This window comes from Taudactylus pleione, unplaced genomic scaffold, assembly GCF_031769625.1.
Source record: "Taudactylus pleione unplaced genomic scaffold, aTauple2 ptg000667l, whole genome shotgun sequence".
NCBI lineage: Eukaryota > Metazoa > Chordata > Amphibia > Anura > Myobatrachidae > Taudactylus > Taudactylus pleione.
Window position 1 is genome coordinate 2,869,669 of NW_028285069.1, and position 14,844 is coordinate 2,884,512.

At 42.8% G+C, this 14,844-nt stretch overlaps 1 protein-coding gene across 1 annotated transcript in view; it reads left to right on the forward strand.

Moving 5' to 3' along the window:
* SLC36A4 (solute carrier family 36 member 4) overlaps nucleotides 1-14,844 on the forward strand; it is a 249,841-nt gene that overhangs the window by 43,813 nt on the left and 191,184 nt on the right. The window lies entirely within an intron of this gene.

Consider the following 14,844-nt stretch of genomic DNA (forward strand, 5'->3'; position numbering starts at 1 on the left):
CTACCACAAGGGTCTCGTCGCAAGCCCGATGGTCGCGATGGTCTTGACCATTGCGAACATCAACCTGGCCGTTCACAATAGCTGTGGGTGGTCACCCACAGCTATGCGAGCGGCCAGGAGGCTGCACAAGAAAAAACAAAAAAACGCCCTGATTCAGAGCGGCACTCATTCAGAGCGTCCGTCTCTGAATCAGGCCCTAAGTACCCAAATCAGGCTATATACACATAAAAATCCAAGGGACAAAATGTTGTCTGCTACTGACAAAATAGTAGAAGAGAGCGCTGAAAACGGCAGTATTATAAATATTTATTAGATATTTAGCATAAAATTATATTAGTAGTCAACATATAACAATTGCCGGCCAGCAATAGCAGAATCCAATAACTAGTTATTGGTCTAAACAATTTAAATAATGACACACACAAAATTATAAAAATAATTTTCCATAAATATAATTATAACCTATTGTATTAAGTTAAATATATTAATTTACATAAATACAATAATTTTAGTAGTATTTTATTCCCATTTCCCTCCCCCCCCCCCTTTTATCTCATTGTCTCTTATGCAATAATGTCAATATGGGCAGGTATATTGTGGTGGTCTCTATTCTATATATCCACGTTAGGCTAAAATGGCTACTTCCTATTCACTGTTACTTATTCCCTTTATAATAGGGATAGAAATATACAATTCATCAAGATAAACTGTTTAAATTGAGAACATGGTTCATTTTTTTAATAATGATATAATTAATTTACATTTTTTATTTTTATGTATTTATTATCCCTTTCTGTGATACTTAGTATCAACAATATGTTATATGAATATGTTATATACCTAGGGAAATAAGATAAAGTGGAGAGTCAAGAAAGTTAAAAACAGAAAGAAACAATTAAGTCTCTAAAAAACCCTAGTATGATACATATAGTGAGACAGAAATGAGCTTTGATTAATGAACAAAGCTGCACATGTGTTAACCTTTGACAGACAGATAAAAGGAGGGTCCTGTTTAATGCAAGGACATTCTGACTGAGGAAGCCGCTGAATCTATAGGCGGAGAAACGCGTTTTACCCCATGTACATCGGCAGATGCACATCTATTGACTGGTTACACACTACCCGCAAAGAGGATTTTATCTAGAGACGAGCAGTAGCCCGAAGGATAGTGCAGCGGTATTATTGTCCGGCTGCCAGGTGACGCCAGCTGATATATATCCACACTTATTGGATACACGCTACCTACTTCGAGAGAACGGCTAACTTTTACCCCCAGAGACGAGCATTCAGCCCGAAGGACGTACAGCGGGCTTACCGTCTGCCTCAACCTACAGAGACGAACACTCAGCCCGAAGGATATACAGTGGGCCTACCTCCTGCCTGGCAGGTAACGCCGACAGACATTGAAGGATATATGCCGTTCATATACGGAGAGGGGATAGATCACTATAATTCCCTATAGAGGAATAATGGAGTGAGAAATATTGGAAGCGGTTTTTCAGTCTGGCGAACCTAAAGTTGCGGGCTCAACATCCCGGTAAAAGAACATTTGTTCTACTTTTTTAATTTTTTTTCTCTTTTTTCCTTTTTTTCACATGGCCCTGTTGGACATCTAACATAATTTTATATTAGAGAGGATTGATATGCATTATCTTTGGTTTTACATACATGCGCAGCTATCTGTTTATTTTAAAATGTATATCTAAGCTGAAAATCTAAAAAACAATACATTGCTATAAGACCTTATAAATTACTTTCAGCTGCTACACAGGTGAAGCTGCTAAAATACTGCAAACGGAGCACGTGTGCATTATCAGACAGCTTGATACCAAACCAAATAGAAGATAAATTGTGTATCCTTTTCTTCCTGAAAGAGAAGCGATACTGACTGCTACAAAAGTGTCTTCATAATTGATTATTCAAACAAATACTGTTGTTCTTTTTTCCTCTCTATTTTGTGGCTTGTCTTTAGAGGGTATATAATATCATATTGAATACCCCCTAGATACAGTAGGTTATAATTATATTTCTGGAAAATTATTTTTATCATTTTGTGTGTGTCATTATTTAAATTGACTTTAGACCAATAACTAGTGATCGAATTGTGCTATTGCTGGCTGGCAATTGTTATATGTTGACTACTACTATAATTTTATGCTAAATATCTAATAAATATTTATAATACTGCTGTTTTCAGCGCTCTCTTCTACTATTTTTTCTGCTTACCCATTAGGTTATGAGGTTTCTGAGTAGATCTCCCACTTAGAGAGCTGCAGAATCAGCATTTAGTAATAAACCCTTTTATTTTTCTTAATTTAAGTTTTTAACTAGATTGGCGCCAGGTATATTTTGCATTTTATTTGTTTTCCTTTTGCTACTGACAAAGTAACTTTACTTTGATTGAAATACCTGCAGGGCTTCATTTAGTGGAGCTTTTTATTCTGATGTATAAATGTGGATTTGTTGACTTGAGAACAAAAGATCACAAACTGCACAAAGTGTAAATGGATTTCTGCCTCCGCTACACAATTTTATTGTCTACACTACACCCACATAATCAACCAAGAACATCCTGGCAGTTTAGGGCTTTTGTAAATTTTGTTACGTAACGCCAGAGATTTATTTATTTTTTTAAAATATATATATTTTGATGGGTTTCAAAGCTGTAAGTTATTTGCAATTGTTTCCTAGTCTGCTTATTTATTATTCTGTGGGATTTACACTTTATGTTCAAGATAATGTGCCATGTGCTTTTTGTTCTACATGTATATGTTATAATAAAGCCAGAATACAGCTAGAATAAAGGGGTAAATGGTGTTTAAAGCCTTAATCCTCGCTGTCTATTGCAGAGAGATGAGTAGAATAATGGTTGTAATTTGTAATTGCATTAATACTTATACTGCATCCCTAATGCTCTGGAAAGCCCAGGCATTACCCCTGATTGGTCTCATACTATAATGTATTTCCGAAGCTTATAGAAAAACAAAGATTAGCAATGTGCTCGGGAGCTATAGGGAGCTGCAGAGCGTCTGTTGCTAGGGGTATGATCTGCAGCTTTGCGAAGGATGTTACAAAAGACTTGTCCTACTGGGGATGTAGTCAGGATGCCAGCGGGCGAAATGCCGACCGCCGAAATCCCGACAGTGAAAGCTAGGCGTCTAAATACCAATGACTATCATTAGCCCCACGCTGAAATCCCGACGCCCCGGCATACCGAACAAAGGTAAGCTGGGCGTCGGGAGCTCTTAGCTGCGAGGTGGGGGGTTTAGGTTTAGGGACTCCCGGGGGGATTTCGGGTTAGTCATGGGGAAGGGGGGAGTTTAGGGTTAGGTTTAGGGTGCGGGGAGGAGGGGTTAGGTTTAGGCACCTCCTGGGGGGAGGTTAGGGTTAGGCACTAGTGGGGGAGGTTAGGGTTAGGCACCACTAAGGGAGAGTTAGGCTTAAGGGTGGTTCGGGTACTTACCCTAGTCGGGATCTTCATCTTCCGGCGTCGAGATTTCATCCGCCGGGCTTAGATTCCATCCTACTGTATTGGCTTACAGCAGTGGTTCCCAAACTTTCTTGAATCACGGTTGCTTTAACGTACAGGATCAGCATTTTTTTTTTTTCACGGCACCCCTAAACCAAATTTCTTATATAGGGCCCTATTCATCATCACTTAATTTTCACAAAAGCAGGTGTAAATGCACATTTTCACCTGCAATTGTATTAATTAAGTTATCTGGCCATTCATCAAGGAGATAAAGCAGGAGATATCAAAACAATTGTTTTGTCCGGGTTCACGGGTGTGTAGCCATCTTTACCTCTGCCCTGTTTCCAAATCATAACAAATGGGATTATCTTAATTCATAGGGGGCTATTTGTCTAAAGTGACCGGAGATCGGGGTGCGATATTCAATGGTTTTGGGTGCCCATGCATTTTTGGGCATGTCATGTCCAGATAGACTGTGTTTAGTCGCATAAAGCATCTAAACCCGTATAAAGTCCTATTTTGCGCGCCCATGCACAACTTTGGGCACCCAAAACCAAGACTTTTCACCGATTTCAGAAATATGTCCACCCGCAGTGTTCGTGCCCGAATGATGCCACAATTGATCCGTCAGACGCCCATTACTCACAGCCGCGGGCGAAAACAATTGAATTTTTCCCAGTAAATATAAGGTTTTTGTTCGCCCTTATTTACAAAGATCAACCATACTTATTTTTTCCAAATAAGTTACTTTCATATTAATAAAAATATTTACTCTTTTCAGCTCTGTGAATTTATGTCTTATGGGGACCATACATCAGTGCCGCAATTCCCCGATCGTCCAACGTCGATCGGCGAGCATCGATCTGTTGTGGAATCGGGGAAATTCTACATGTTAAAATTCCTCGATTTGCCGATCCTGACATTGTTTCGTCAGCATCGGCAAATAAGGGAAATCCAACATGTTAGATTACCTGATGCCCCGACCAGGCGTGGGGGTATTGGGGAATTGCGGCAATCATTCGCATATGTATGGGGCCCCTTTAGTCTGTCTTGGCTTTTGTACACAATATAGACTGATACCGGTTGATTGGTCGACAATAAAATATCGACATTCTGAATGTCGACAGTCAAAAGGTTGACATAGTCTTTAGGTCAACACAGTCCAAAGGGCGACATTTAGCATGTCAAAACTAAAATGTCAACACATGCTATTTTCATGATTTTTAGGATAAAATAACAAAGAAATTGTTTCGACACTTTAGTGTCGACATGTTAAATGTCTACCTTTTGACGGTGTCGAGCATTTAACAGTGTCGACCTAAATACATGTCAGCATATTGATGATCAACCTAATGACCATTTCGAACTTTTGAACCACGCCGTATAGACAACAAAATTCTAAATAATTTTGTGGTTTTCTTGACTGTGTAGATCAGTGGTCAGGGAACGGGTAAACTACCACACATGGGGTAAAAATGAAATTCCTGGGGGTAATGGATGGACAGCCGGGCATGCATATGAATCATTCTATACTATAGAATGATTCCTATGCATGCCCGGCTGTGCCGCAGGGAGGCTCTAAGCCGGATGCCCGCTAAGATGTTATTACCAGCGGGCGCCCGGCTCCTTCCCTGCATCGCCGCGTTAGCCGTAGGCTGGAGTTCTCTTCTGAACTCAAGCTTCCGCCTCTCTCCATGCGCACTATGGGAGAGACGTCCCTGACCCCTGGTGTAGATATAAACGTTTCTATTGGGAATAAGGAATATCTACACAGGAATATCTACACAGACAAGAAAATCGATTATTTTTTCACAAACACTGGGTTGTATGTGTTTTTTGCTTATTTATTAAGGGTAATACACTATTTGAAGGTTTTTGTTTACAGAGAGCACATGTTGTTGTCTATAATGTGTACAGAAGTCACGATGGATTTAAGCTGGGTACACACTATACGATATACATCGTACGAAATATCATGCCCACGTTGATCGGTACAATATATATCGTACACCTCAATATATATCGTACACAACAGATGGGACGTTGCAATGAATCGCGCAGTGCTGTTATGTGCAGCATGTAACGACACATTACGCAGTGTGTACGGTGTGCGCAATGTATCGTTGCATTGCACCATTAAGAGAAATATTCACAGCGCTGGAAAAAGTCAATAATGTTTATATAAATTGACGATATTTAAGGTAAAACAGTGCTACCCTATATACAGTTTTCTAGTTGCAGTGAAGGTGCGCTGATATAAATGTCATCCAAATTTATTAGTATACAGAACATTATCCAAATCTATTCACCTGAAGGCTACATCCAGACTTTGTAACGTTGTGAGGCAAACAGGTACCTGAACCCCTACATTAAAATAGACAAAAGAACAATCTATTGTTTTCCCATCAAATCGAGCATACTGTCAAGGATATAGTCACATTTATTTCCCGTATGCTGGGGCTTGTACTTCCTAAACAATTGGATTGCCACAGGTTGCCCATGTCTGGTATAAACCCCTACTTATACATGGTCTCTATCCGTTCATATTTACAGCATCTTAGCGCTCAAAGATTTTGTCTTCCAAAGACGAATACAGCATGACCCTCATTTACATTAGACTACAAGGTTCTCAAATTGCTTGCACATTAACTCCGCCTCTAAAATTTGGCATGGCATATTTGGGGGCATATTCAATTAGCCGCGATAAGCCGGTTTCGGCGTAAAAGTTTTGCCAGGCAAAAACTTATCCCCGTGTTCAATTCCAAACACTTTTCGCCTATGCTGAAAGTCAATGCATTGGTATAGGCGAAAAAGATTTGCCTATGAAACCAGGCGGAAAAAAGTGCAGAATTGTGGCTTTGGGGTGCAAATGTGGGGAAACCACCCTGCGCCCTTGGGACAGGTCCCCAAAGGTTACCTGCGTCAAAAAAATCCTAAAAAAAAATTAGAACACCCCAAAAAATGACATTGAAAAAGGGGGCGAAAACACAAAGTTGGGGTACAAACTTAAAAACTAGTGAAATAAGCTTTTGAAGGGGTTTGCAAGTATGGGGAAGGTGTTTTTTTGATTGCAGGCACTTGCTGCAGGTGTGTTTTTTTTTTTTCGTTTTTAAAACTTCACTTTTGCTATTTTTAAACATGCTTGCACCCATTATCATGTACCTCAAATTTGCTGGGACTAGTTATTTCCACAAAAAAACTACTAAATCCTATTCTTCACCACTTGTGCAAAGACGCTAATTAGCAGCTATTGAGAGCATTTAAGTACCCCAAATACCTTCAGCAGGCCTATTCGGGGGCATCTACATTGATCCCCAATGTGAGTGCATCTTTAGGGGGGTGTCAGGCTGGTTTCCCCAAATCTGACAGCACTTTTCGCCTGTTTGCATTTGGACGGGTCCTGTTTTCACGTTTTTCTGGAATTGAATAGGACGAAAAGCGGGGCCGCGCACAAAAATTTTCCACCTTCAAAACACGCGAAGTCGGCGAAAAGTACGGCAGGCGAAACATTTCCGACTTTTCGCGACTAATTGAATATGCCCCTAAAATTGTTAAACTAAATTTATCAGGGATAATTTAATATTGAGTAATGGAAAGTTCTTTAGCCAGTCTTTTTTTACCATGAATGGGATTCTAAATAAAATGACGCTGGATGTAATAAGTGGCTAACATACTGCCCCTAGCCTGTACTGCCCCTAGCCTGTACTGCCCCTAGCCTGTCCTATCCCTAGCATGAAGGTGATCATCTCACCTCTCTGTTGTTAACATCACCTTCTCTTCTTTCCCCCAAGTGTGCTACCTCCATGCCATCCTCCACACCAGTCTCTCCTTTAATCCCCACATTCAGCCATCTCTCAATAATACCACTCCCATCTCCAGAATCTCCGGCCCTTCCTTACCCCTGGTAACGCCAAAACTCTCATTCACGCTCTCATAATATACCTCTCCCCACTTCAATCTACTCTTAACACTGCTACTCATCTAATTTTCCTCTCCCACCCTATGGTATCTAGCTCTCTCCTCTCCCACCTGCTTCACTGGCTCCCCAGCTCTCTCAGAATCCAATTCAATCTCTTCACCCCACACGTACAGAGCCTTAACTCACTCCCTAGATTCCTTCTCTAACCCCTTCTCTATCCACACTCTCTTCTGCTCTCTCTGCTCTTCCTCTGGCCATCACACCTCCTTCACAGTGGTCATTTCCTCTCGCACTTGCTGCCCAGTGTTCACTCTAGGTGCCCCCATCCTCTGGAACTCACTGCTGAGTCCACTCCGACTCTCTACCAGCCAAACGTGCATTTAAAACGTACCTTTTGTTAAAGCAAATCAGCCCTCCTCATAACTCAATACTTTCTTCTCCAACCTTCCACCACGAATCTCTCCCAGTTCACCCTTAGTATGTAAGCACTTACGGGCAGGGCCCTCGTCCATCTTGTTGCACTCTAGCACCATCTCACCAGGTCACCGGTCACATTGTCTCCTTCTCCCCTTCAGTGACTCTGACTCTGCTTGCCTATACGTTGGGTACAAGGTCACCAGGCACTGAATCTACTCCCACCCGCAACTCCTGTTGGTTCAGCAAGTTGCCCTACTCTTGCCCCTGTTATCTCTCCTACCCAGTCTGTTGTGTGATATTAATGTTTGGTACTTATGCTATATAATGCCGTTGTGTATGGTATTTTTGCTCTGATGTCCTGTTATTGTAAAACGTTTTTGCGTGCATTTTCTGGCGCCTTATAAATAAACCATATTATTATTATTACTACTACTACTATTACTACTACTATTATGTACCTTAATGTGTCATTCTTTTAGTGAAGTTGTGTTTGTGTAGTGTCTAATCTATTTCATGTGTAGCTTGTTTGTTTTCGTTTTGGGTGCAATCTTTAAATACATTGATTAACTTTGAGAGTATTTTCCAGAACTGGTTAAATCCCTGAGTAAAGGGGCCTATCCATTAGCAGATCTTTTTCAAAAGATGAAAGACAAAAGATTATCCCTTGAAAATTCCTGGGGCTGCGGTGACAGATATCTGTCATGTACATGACAGATTTTTACGAACGACGAACGATATTGCATGACATCATTCAGGGAGTGGATTTTTTTTTTTTAATGTTTCTATTAATTTTCATTAAAAATATTGTTCGTCGTTTACCGCGACAGATATTTGTAATATCTGACAGCGATAATTGACCAACATGTTGGAGAGACAAAAGACCAAATTTGTCGGCCGCGGGAGTGCGCATTTTCATCGTTCAGAGCCTACCCATTAGCAGATAAATTGAACTGCTCAACGATAAATCGTTCATCGTTCAAATTCATCTGCTAATGGATAGGCCCCTTAAGGGGACAACAGAAAAAGTATTGGTACTGAATGGACTGAGATGAATGGTTAAACAATTAAAATACAGGTATATTTAATCAGATAATATAAAATAATGTGGGTATACAATACCCTAAAACCTCTAAATTACACACAATGCATGAATTAATTCAGCATGCAGTTAACATGAGGATAAGATTCAGTGAAAGTGCAGACTTGCAATTGTTAATTATTCCCAAGTCGTATAATGTAAAGTAGGACTCCCTCCTTGGTATCCAAAGGATAATATTAAGCCGCGTATGAGATTTACCAGTCTTGTAGAATGGTTGTAAAAGTTCCTTATGGCATCCTAATAGCCATTCATGGGATGTGATGAAGTTGAACCATAAAAGTTCCTGGTGATGCCGCAATCCTTGCCAGGGAGATGTGAAGCAGTCCAAAGTGTATCCAACAACACAGGAATAAATGAGATAGCCCCTCAACGCGTTTCGCTGGTGTAATATCCCCCAGCTTCCTCAGGAGTGTAGAACTTTTATGGTTCAACTTCATCACATCCCATGAATGGCTATTAGGATGCCATAAGGAATTTTACAACCATTCTACAAGACTGGTAAATCTCATACGCTGTTTAATATTATCCTTTGGATACTAAGGAGGGAGTCCTACTTTACATTATACCACTTGGGAATAATTAACAATTGCAAGTCTGCACTTTCACTGAATCTTATCCTCATGTTAACTGCATGCTGAATTAATTTATGCATTGTGTGTAATTTAGTGTTTTTAGGGTATTGTATATGCACATTATTTTATATTATCTGATTAAATATACCTGTATTTTAATTGTTTAACCGGTCATTCCAGTCCATTCAGTACCGATACTTTTTCTGTGGTCTTTAGCGCTGGTTTCTTCATTTTAGTTTATTTTGACCATTTCTGTGGGGTTTGACTATCCCCTTCACCAGTGGTGGGCTGGACTGGGGGGGCAGGGTGCCATGTGCCCCCCGGGCCGCAGTGCCATGCTGGCCGCGGGCAGTCTGTCTCACTGTGACACAGGCTGCACCTCGTGTGTAGCGCTGACCGGACGGTGTTCGATCAGCGCTACACAAGTGACAAACACACAGCCGCCGGCACCAGCAGCTGTGTGTTTGTTTTGATCAGCAGCCAATGAGAGTCTGTCAGACTCTCATTAGCTGCTGCTGCGCCCACTACAGGAGCCGCTCCATCTTCCGGCTCCCGCAGTGGGTAATGGGAGAGGCGTCATGATGTCATATGACGTCTCTCCTATAATGCAGAGCGGCCCGACCTGGGAAAGACAGATGGAGGAGCGGATGGTGACGGTGGGAGCGGGGATTCAGGTAAGTGGTTTTTTTTTTTTATTACGTGTCTCTACTGGGGGAGGGGCAGGCACTACAAGGGGGGGACGACTACAAAGGGGACCCACTACTGGGGGAGGGGCAGGCACTACAAGGGGGGCACGACTACAAAGGGGAACCACTACTGGGGGAGGGGCGGGCACTACAAGGGGGAACCACTACTGGGGGCACTACAAGGGGGGGGGGACTACTACTACAGGGGGCACTGCAAGGGGGGAACCACTACTGGAGGCACTGCAAGGGGGGGACTACTACTACTGGGTGCAATACAAGGGGGGACTACTACTACTGGGGGCACTACAAGGGGGGGACTACTACTACTGGGGGCACTACAAGGTGGGGGACTACTACTACTGGGGGCACTACAAAGGGGGAACCACTACGGGGGACACTACAAGAGGGAGGGACTACTACTGGGGGCACTACAAGAGGGCGACCACTACTGGGGCACTTCAAGGGGGAGATCACTACTGGGGGCGCTACAAGGCGGGGGGCACTACAAGGAGGGACCACTACTGGCGGCACTGCAAGGTGGAGACCACTACTGGTGCACTACAAGGGGGGGGACTACTACTGGGGGCACTACAAGGGGGGGGACTACTACTACTAGGGGCACTACAAGGGGAGGGGACAACTACTAGGGGCACTGCATAGGAGGGAAGGGACTACTACTAGGGGCACTACATAGGGGGGAGGGGACTACCACTGGGGCACTACATTGAGAGACCACTGCTGGGGGCTCTATAAAAAGGGCAATACTGGGGGTACTGCATAGGGGGGAAACTACAACTGGGGCCACTATTTAAGGGGCACTGCATAAGGGTTGCCACTATTGGGGGCTCTGCATGGGGGGTGGACTGCTACTGGGGGCACTATATAAGAGGCACTGCATAGGGGTACCACTACTGGGGGCACTATATAAGAGGCACTGCATAGGGGTACCACTACTGGGGGCACTATATAAGGGGCTTACTACTGGGGGCACAGGGGGGACCACTACTGGGGGCACTGCATAGGGGGGATCACTACCGGGGGCACTACTGGAGGCCTGCATAAGGGGGTCCTCCTGGGGCACAGGGGGGCACTGCATATGGGCACCACGACGGGGCTGCCCCATATCTTTATTTTTACTTTACATTAATCCCATATGGACGGCGTTCCTCCCTGGAACACTTGGGGGGGGGGGGGGTTTGCTGTAGCACGCACGCTCTTCAGGCACCCTGGCAACACGCTACTCCTCTGCCAGGGCCGCCTGCATGCATTTGCCCCCCAGCCAGACCCTGCCCTTCACCAACTGCTCGATTGACAGCGCGTCATCATCATTTTATTCTTGCCCTTAAGGGGACACTCTACAAAAAGAGGTTTAAGAACAAGATTAATGTTATACCTAACGAATAGTCTAGCAAACATGAGCGTATATGTATCCAGCAGGATAATCTATTCCTAGGAATGTCATATAAGCAAATGATGATGTAATCTAGACAGACTGCTCCTTCCAATTCTAACCCCATTTTACCTCTCCTGCTTCAGTCATACACACTATAAACTTCAGATAGCACGGTTTTACTTGTTATAAACTGTTACTTATGATAAGGAACAACTTTTCCTTTCTTTATTGTGTAGAACAATTTCCCACTGACTTCTGTTAGTAATTCTTAGTCATATTAAGGTTCTGAAATGTATTGTGGCTAATACCTATTACCTAATTAGCAGCCATATATAGGTAACTGTTCTCAAGTCTTCTCTTGAAACTGGTTTAAGCGTTAACTCCTATGTCACGTACTGGGTTAGTGCTTGTGTAAGTGTGGTGTAACTATGCTGTAGATTGCATCGGCACCATACTATGCCAGATTATCGTACCGCTTAAGAGATTCAAAGGCTCTTCATTACAAAGCTAATTATCCCTGATAAATCCTGTTTACCATTTTAAATATGCCGTGCCATGTTTTACAGGATAAGTTAACGTGAAAGCAATTTGATAACCTAAAGAAGCTATTCATCTAATGTAAATGAGGATCACATCCTGCAGAGATTCAACGTGTACTATATTTGTCCTTGGGAGACGAAATCCACAAGAGCTAAGATGTCATGGATGTGACTGAAATTAATTACAAATACAGAAAATGTATAGTATAGGTTTAGACCAGCAATAAGCAGTCTCACTGTTCAGGACCTCCCAGTGCACAGGGCATGCTGGAACTTGTAGTACCGGAATAGTTAGAGAGGAAGGACACATCTGTACACTGTAGTTTTACTTACATGAAGACTAGATTTTCTTTATGCAGTAGGTCCAGTAACCCATATGCATGTAACATATTGTGCACAGACAACCTTAATTTAGTTCATGCCTGCATAAGTGACATGTGGATGAGGGTACCTGCCTGCTCTAGAAGCTTGGATGAAGAATATTGGAGTACTCATGGTTCAGTACTGGAGTACTGCAGCCATGGGAAAGCATTCATTCCCCCCCATCATAAGGTATTTGTAGTGAATGCGGGCCCCCCAACTGGATGGACACGGCAGACCCTACAAACCAGCATGTTTCAGTAATTCCCTAGTCCTCCGGTGTGTAGTTGTGTAGCTTTGTAATTCAAAAATGTAAAAAAAAATAAAAATAAAATATGCATGTTGTAATCTGATGGGCCATTCAGAAGTCCATTGAGAAGTGTTAGACCTAGTGGGGATTGCACTAACCCAATTGGTTGTACATGATTTTCTACCAAATGTGTGGTTGATTACCTTAAGTCAGGGTTGGCTGGTTTAAACAAAATGTTTTTTTCTTTTTTAAAAACCCCACTCTTGTTTTTTTTTTTAGTATGTAGTGACTACAGGCACGGTGCTTTATTTAAAAGCATATTATAAAGGAATCCCCCTGGTAAATGTCCTGGTAACATTCTTGTTGCTTTAGTCTTCATTTGAGTGAGTTGAACCAATACAGTGAATTCACACACAACAGAGATATAGGGAGGGTGGGAGAGATAATCAGATCAGATAGGTATTAAATCTGCCTAGCATCAGCAAAGATTCCACAAACTCCTTCCCTAACAATCCTGTAGGACAGGAGAAAACCACGAAACATTCTCAATCATAAAGGGTAAAGAACTCCGACAGATTAAAGAAGCAATACGCATAGAAACAGCTCATAGATTAAATTTAAATTCAGAACCTTCAGTCCTACTGAGATGAGTGGAAGGATTAGTCTGGTTCTCCTTTGATGAGATAAAATATCCTAATAATTTTGTACTGTTAATGTTAGAAAGCATATACACCATGGTTGATCAAGGTTTCTAATACATAACAATGTTTCACAGTATTAATATAATAAGCAAGATTCCATTTTTTTTTATATTAAAACATTAATGAAAAATAACCCCAAAAAACCTAGTTTACACCAGAAAAAAAAGCGTATTTTTTTCTTTTTTCCAATCCTGTCTCAAGTAGACGTCACCTGGTTTTCCATCCTGCCTGATAACATCCAATATGTTTATATTTTTGTAGTTTACAATGGTCGGGCGCGTATTTTCTGCAGCTACATAATTAGCCCGGTACATCCGTTGCCATTGGCTTTGAAGAAACCGTCTTGCTGATGTGGGCTATACTACTGGGATGCAGTCAGGAAGCCGACTGTCGAAATGCCGACAGCCGGCTTCCCGACTGTCAAATCCCGGCAAGGTACTAATGACAGGAGTCGAAATACCGACGCCTGTCATTAGACCTATGCCGGGAGCCTAACGCCCGGCATACCGAATGAAGTTAAGCCGCCCCCCGGGAGGGTTCGGTTTAGGCTAGGGGAAGGGGGGGTTAAACACCTAGGGGGAGGTTAGGGTTAGGCACCCTCCCGGGAGACTTAGGTTTAGGTAGCAGTTGAAGAGGGGGGTTAGGTTTAGGCACTGGGGGGGATGTTAGGGTTAGGCACCCCTAAAGGAGTGTTAGGGGGGATTAGGTGAGTTAATACTTACCTTTACAGCTGTCGGGATCTTCCCTGTGCCGGTCTACCGGCATAGGTCCTGCGGTATTTCATACCGATCCCATACTACTCTTGTGTTCAAGACAAAGAGATCTGACCATCAGAAACTGTTCACAAGATAATGTAGCTGTACATCATTCCTTTAAAATATTCGGGCAGGTAGACGGTTTGCCTAAAGCCTCTGTGAACACTGGCGTGTAATCTTCCCCAAGTCTGAGCATGCAGCTTTATTGGACTATTGTCATTCCTAGGATCCCCCCAACTGCATTCATTTATTCTGGATGAGGAGTTTAATCAATGCTCACAAGCAAATCACCTGTAGAGACTATAGCTTAAGTAGCTTGCGTATTGTAGTACATGACATAAGCGATATAGCAAGCATTGGTGCCTAACCCTAACCCACCCTTCCCCTAGCCTAACCCTCCCCGGGGGCTGCCTCACCCTAAGTCCCCCCGGGGGTGCCTAAAACTAACCGCCATCCCCCCTGCGGCTAGAGGCCAAAAGTCCCCGGTTACCTTTCGAGATGCCGGGCATCTGGATTTAGGCGTCTGGCTAAAGATAGGCGTCGGGATTTAGACAACGCCTATCTTTAGTACCAGGTCAGGCTTCTAGCGTTGGGATTCCGATTTGCCGGCATTCCAGGTAAGCGATAAGTTAACTGCATCCCGTCTGTACAACTGAACTACTCTTAGGATGAAATGCTAAA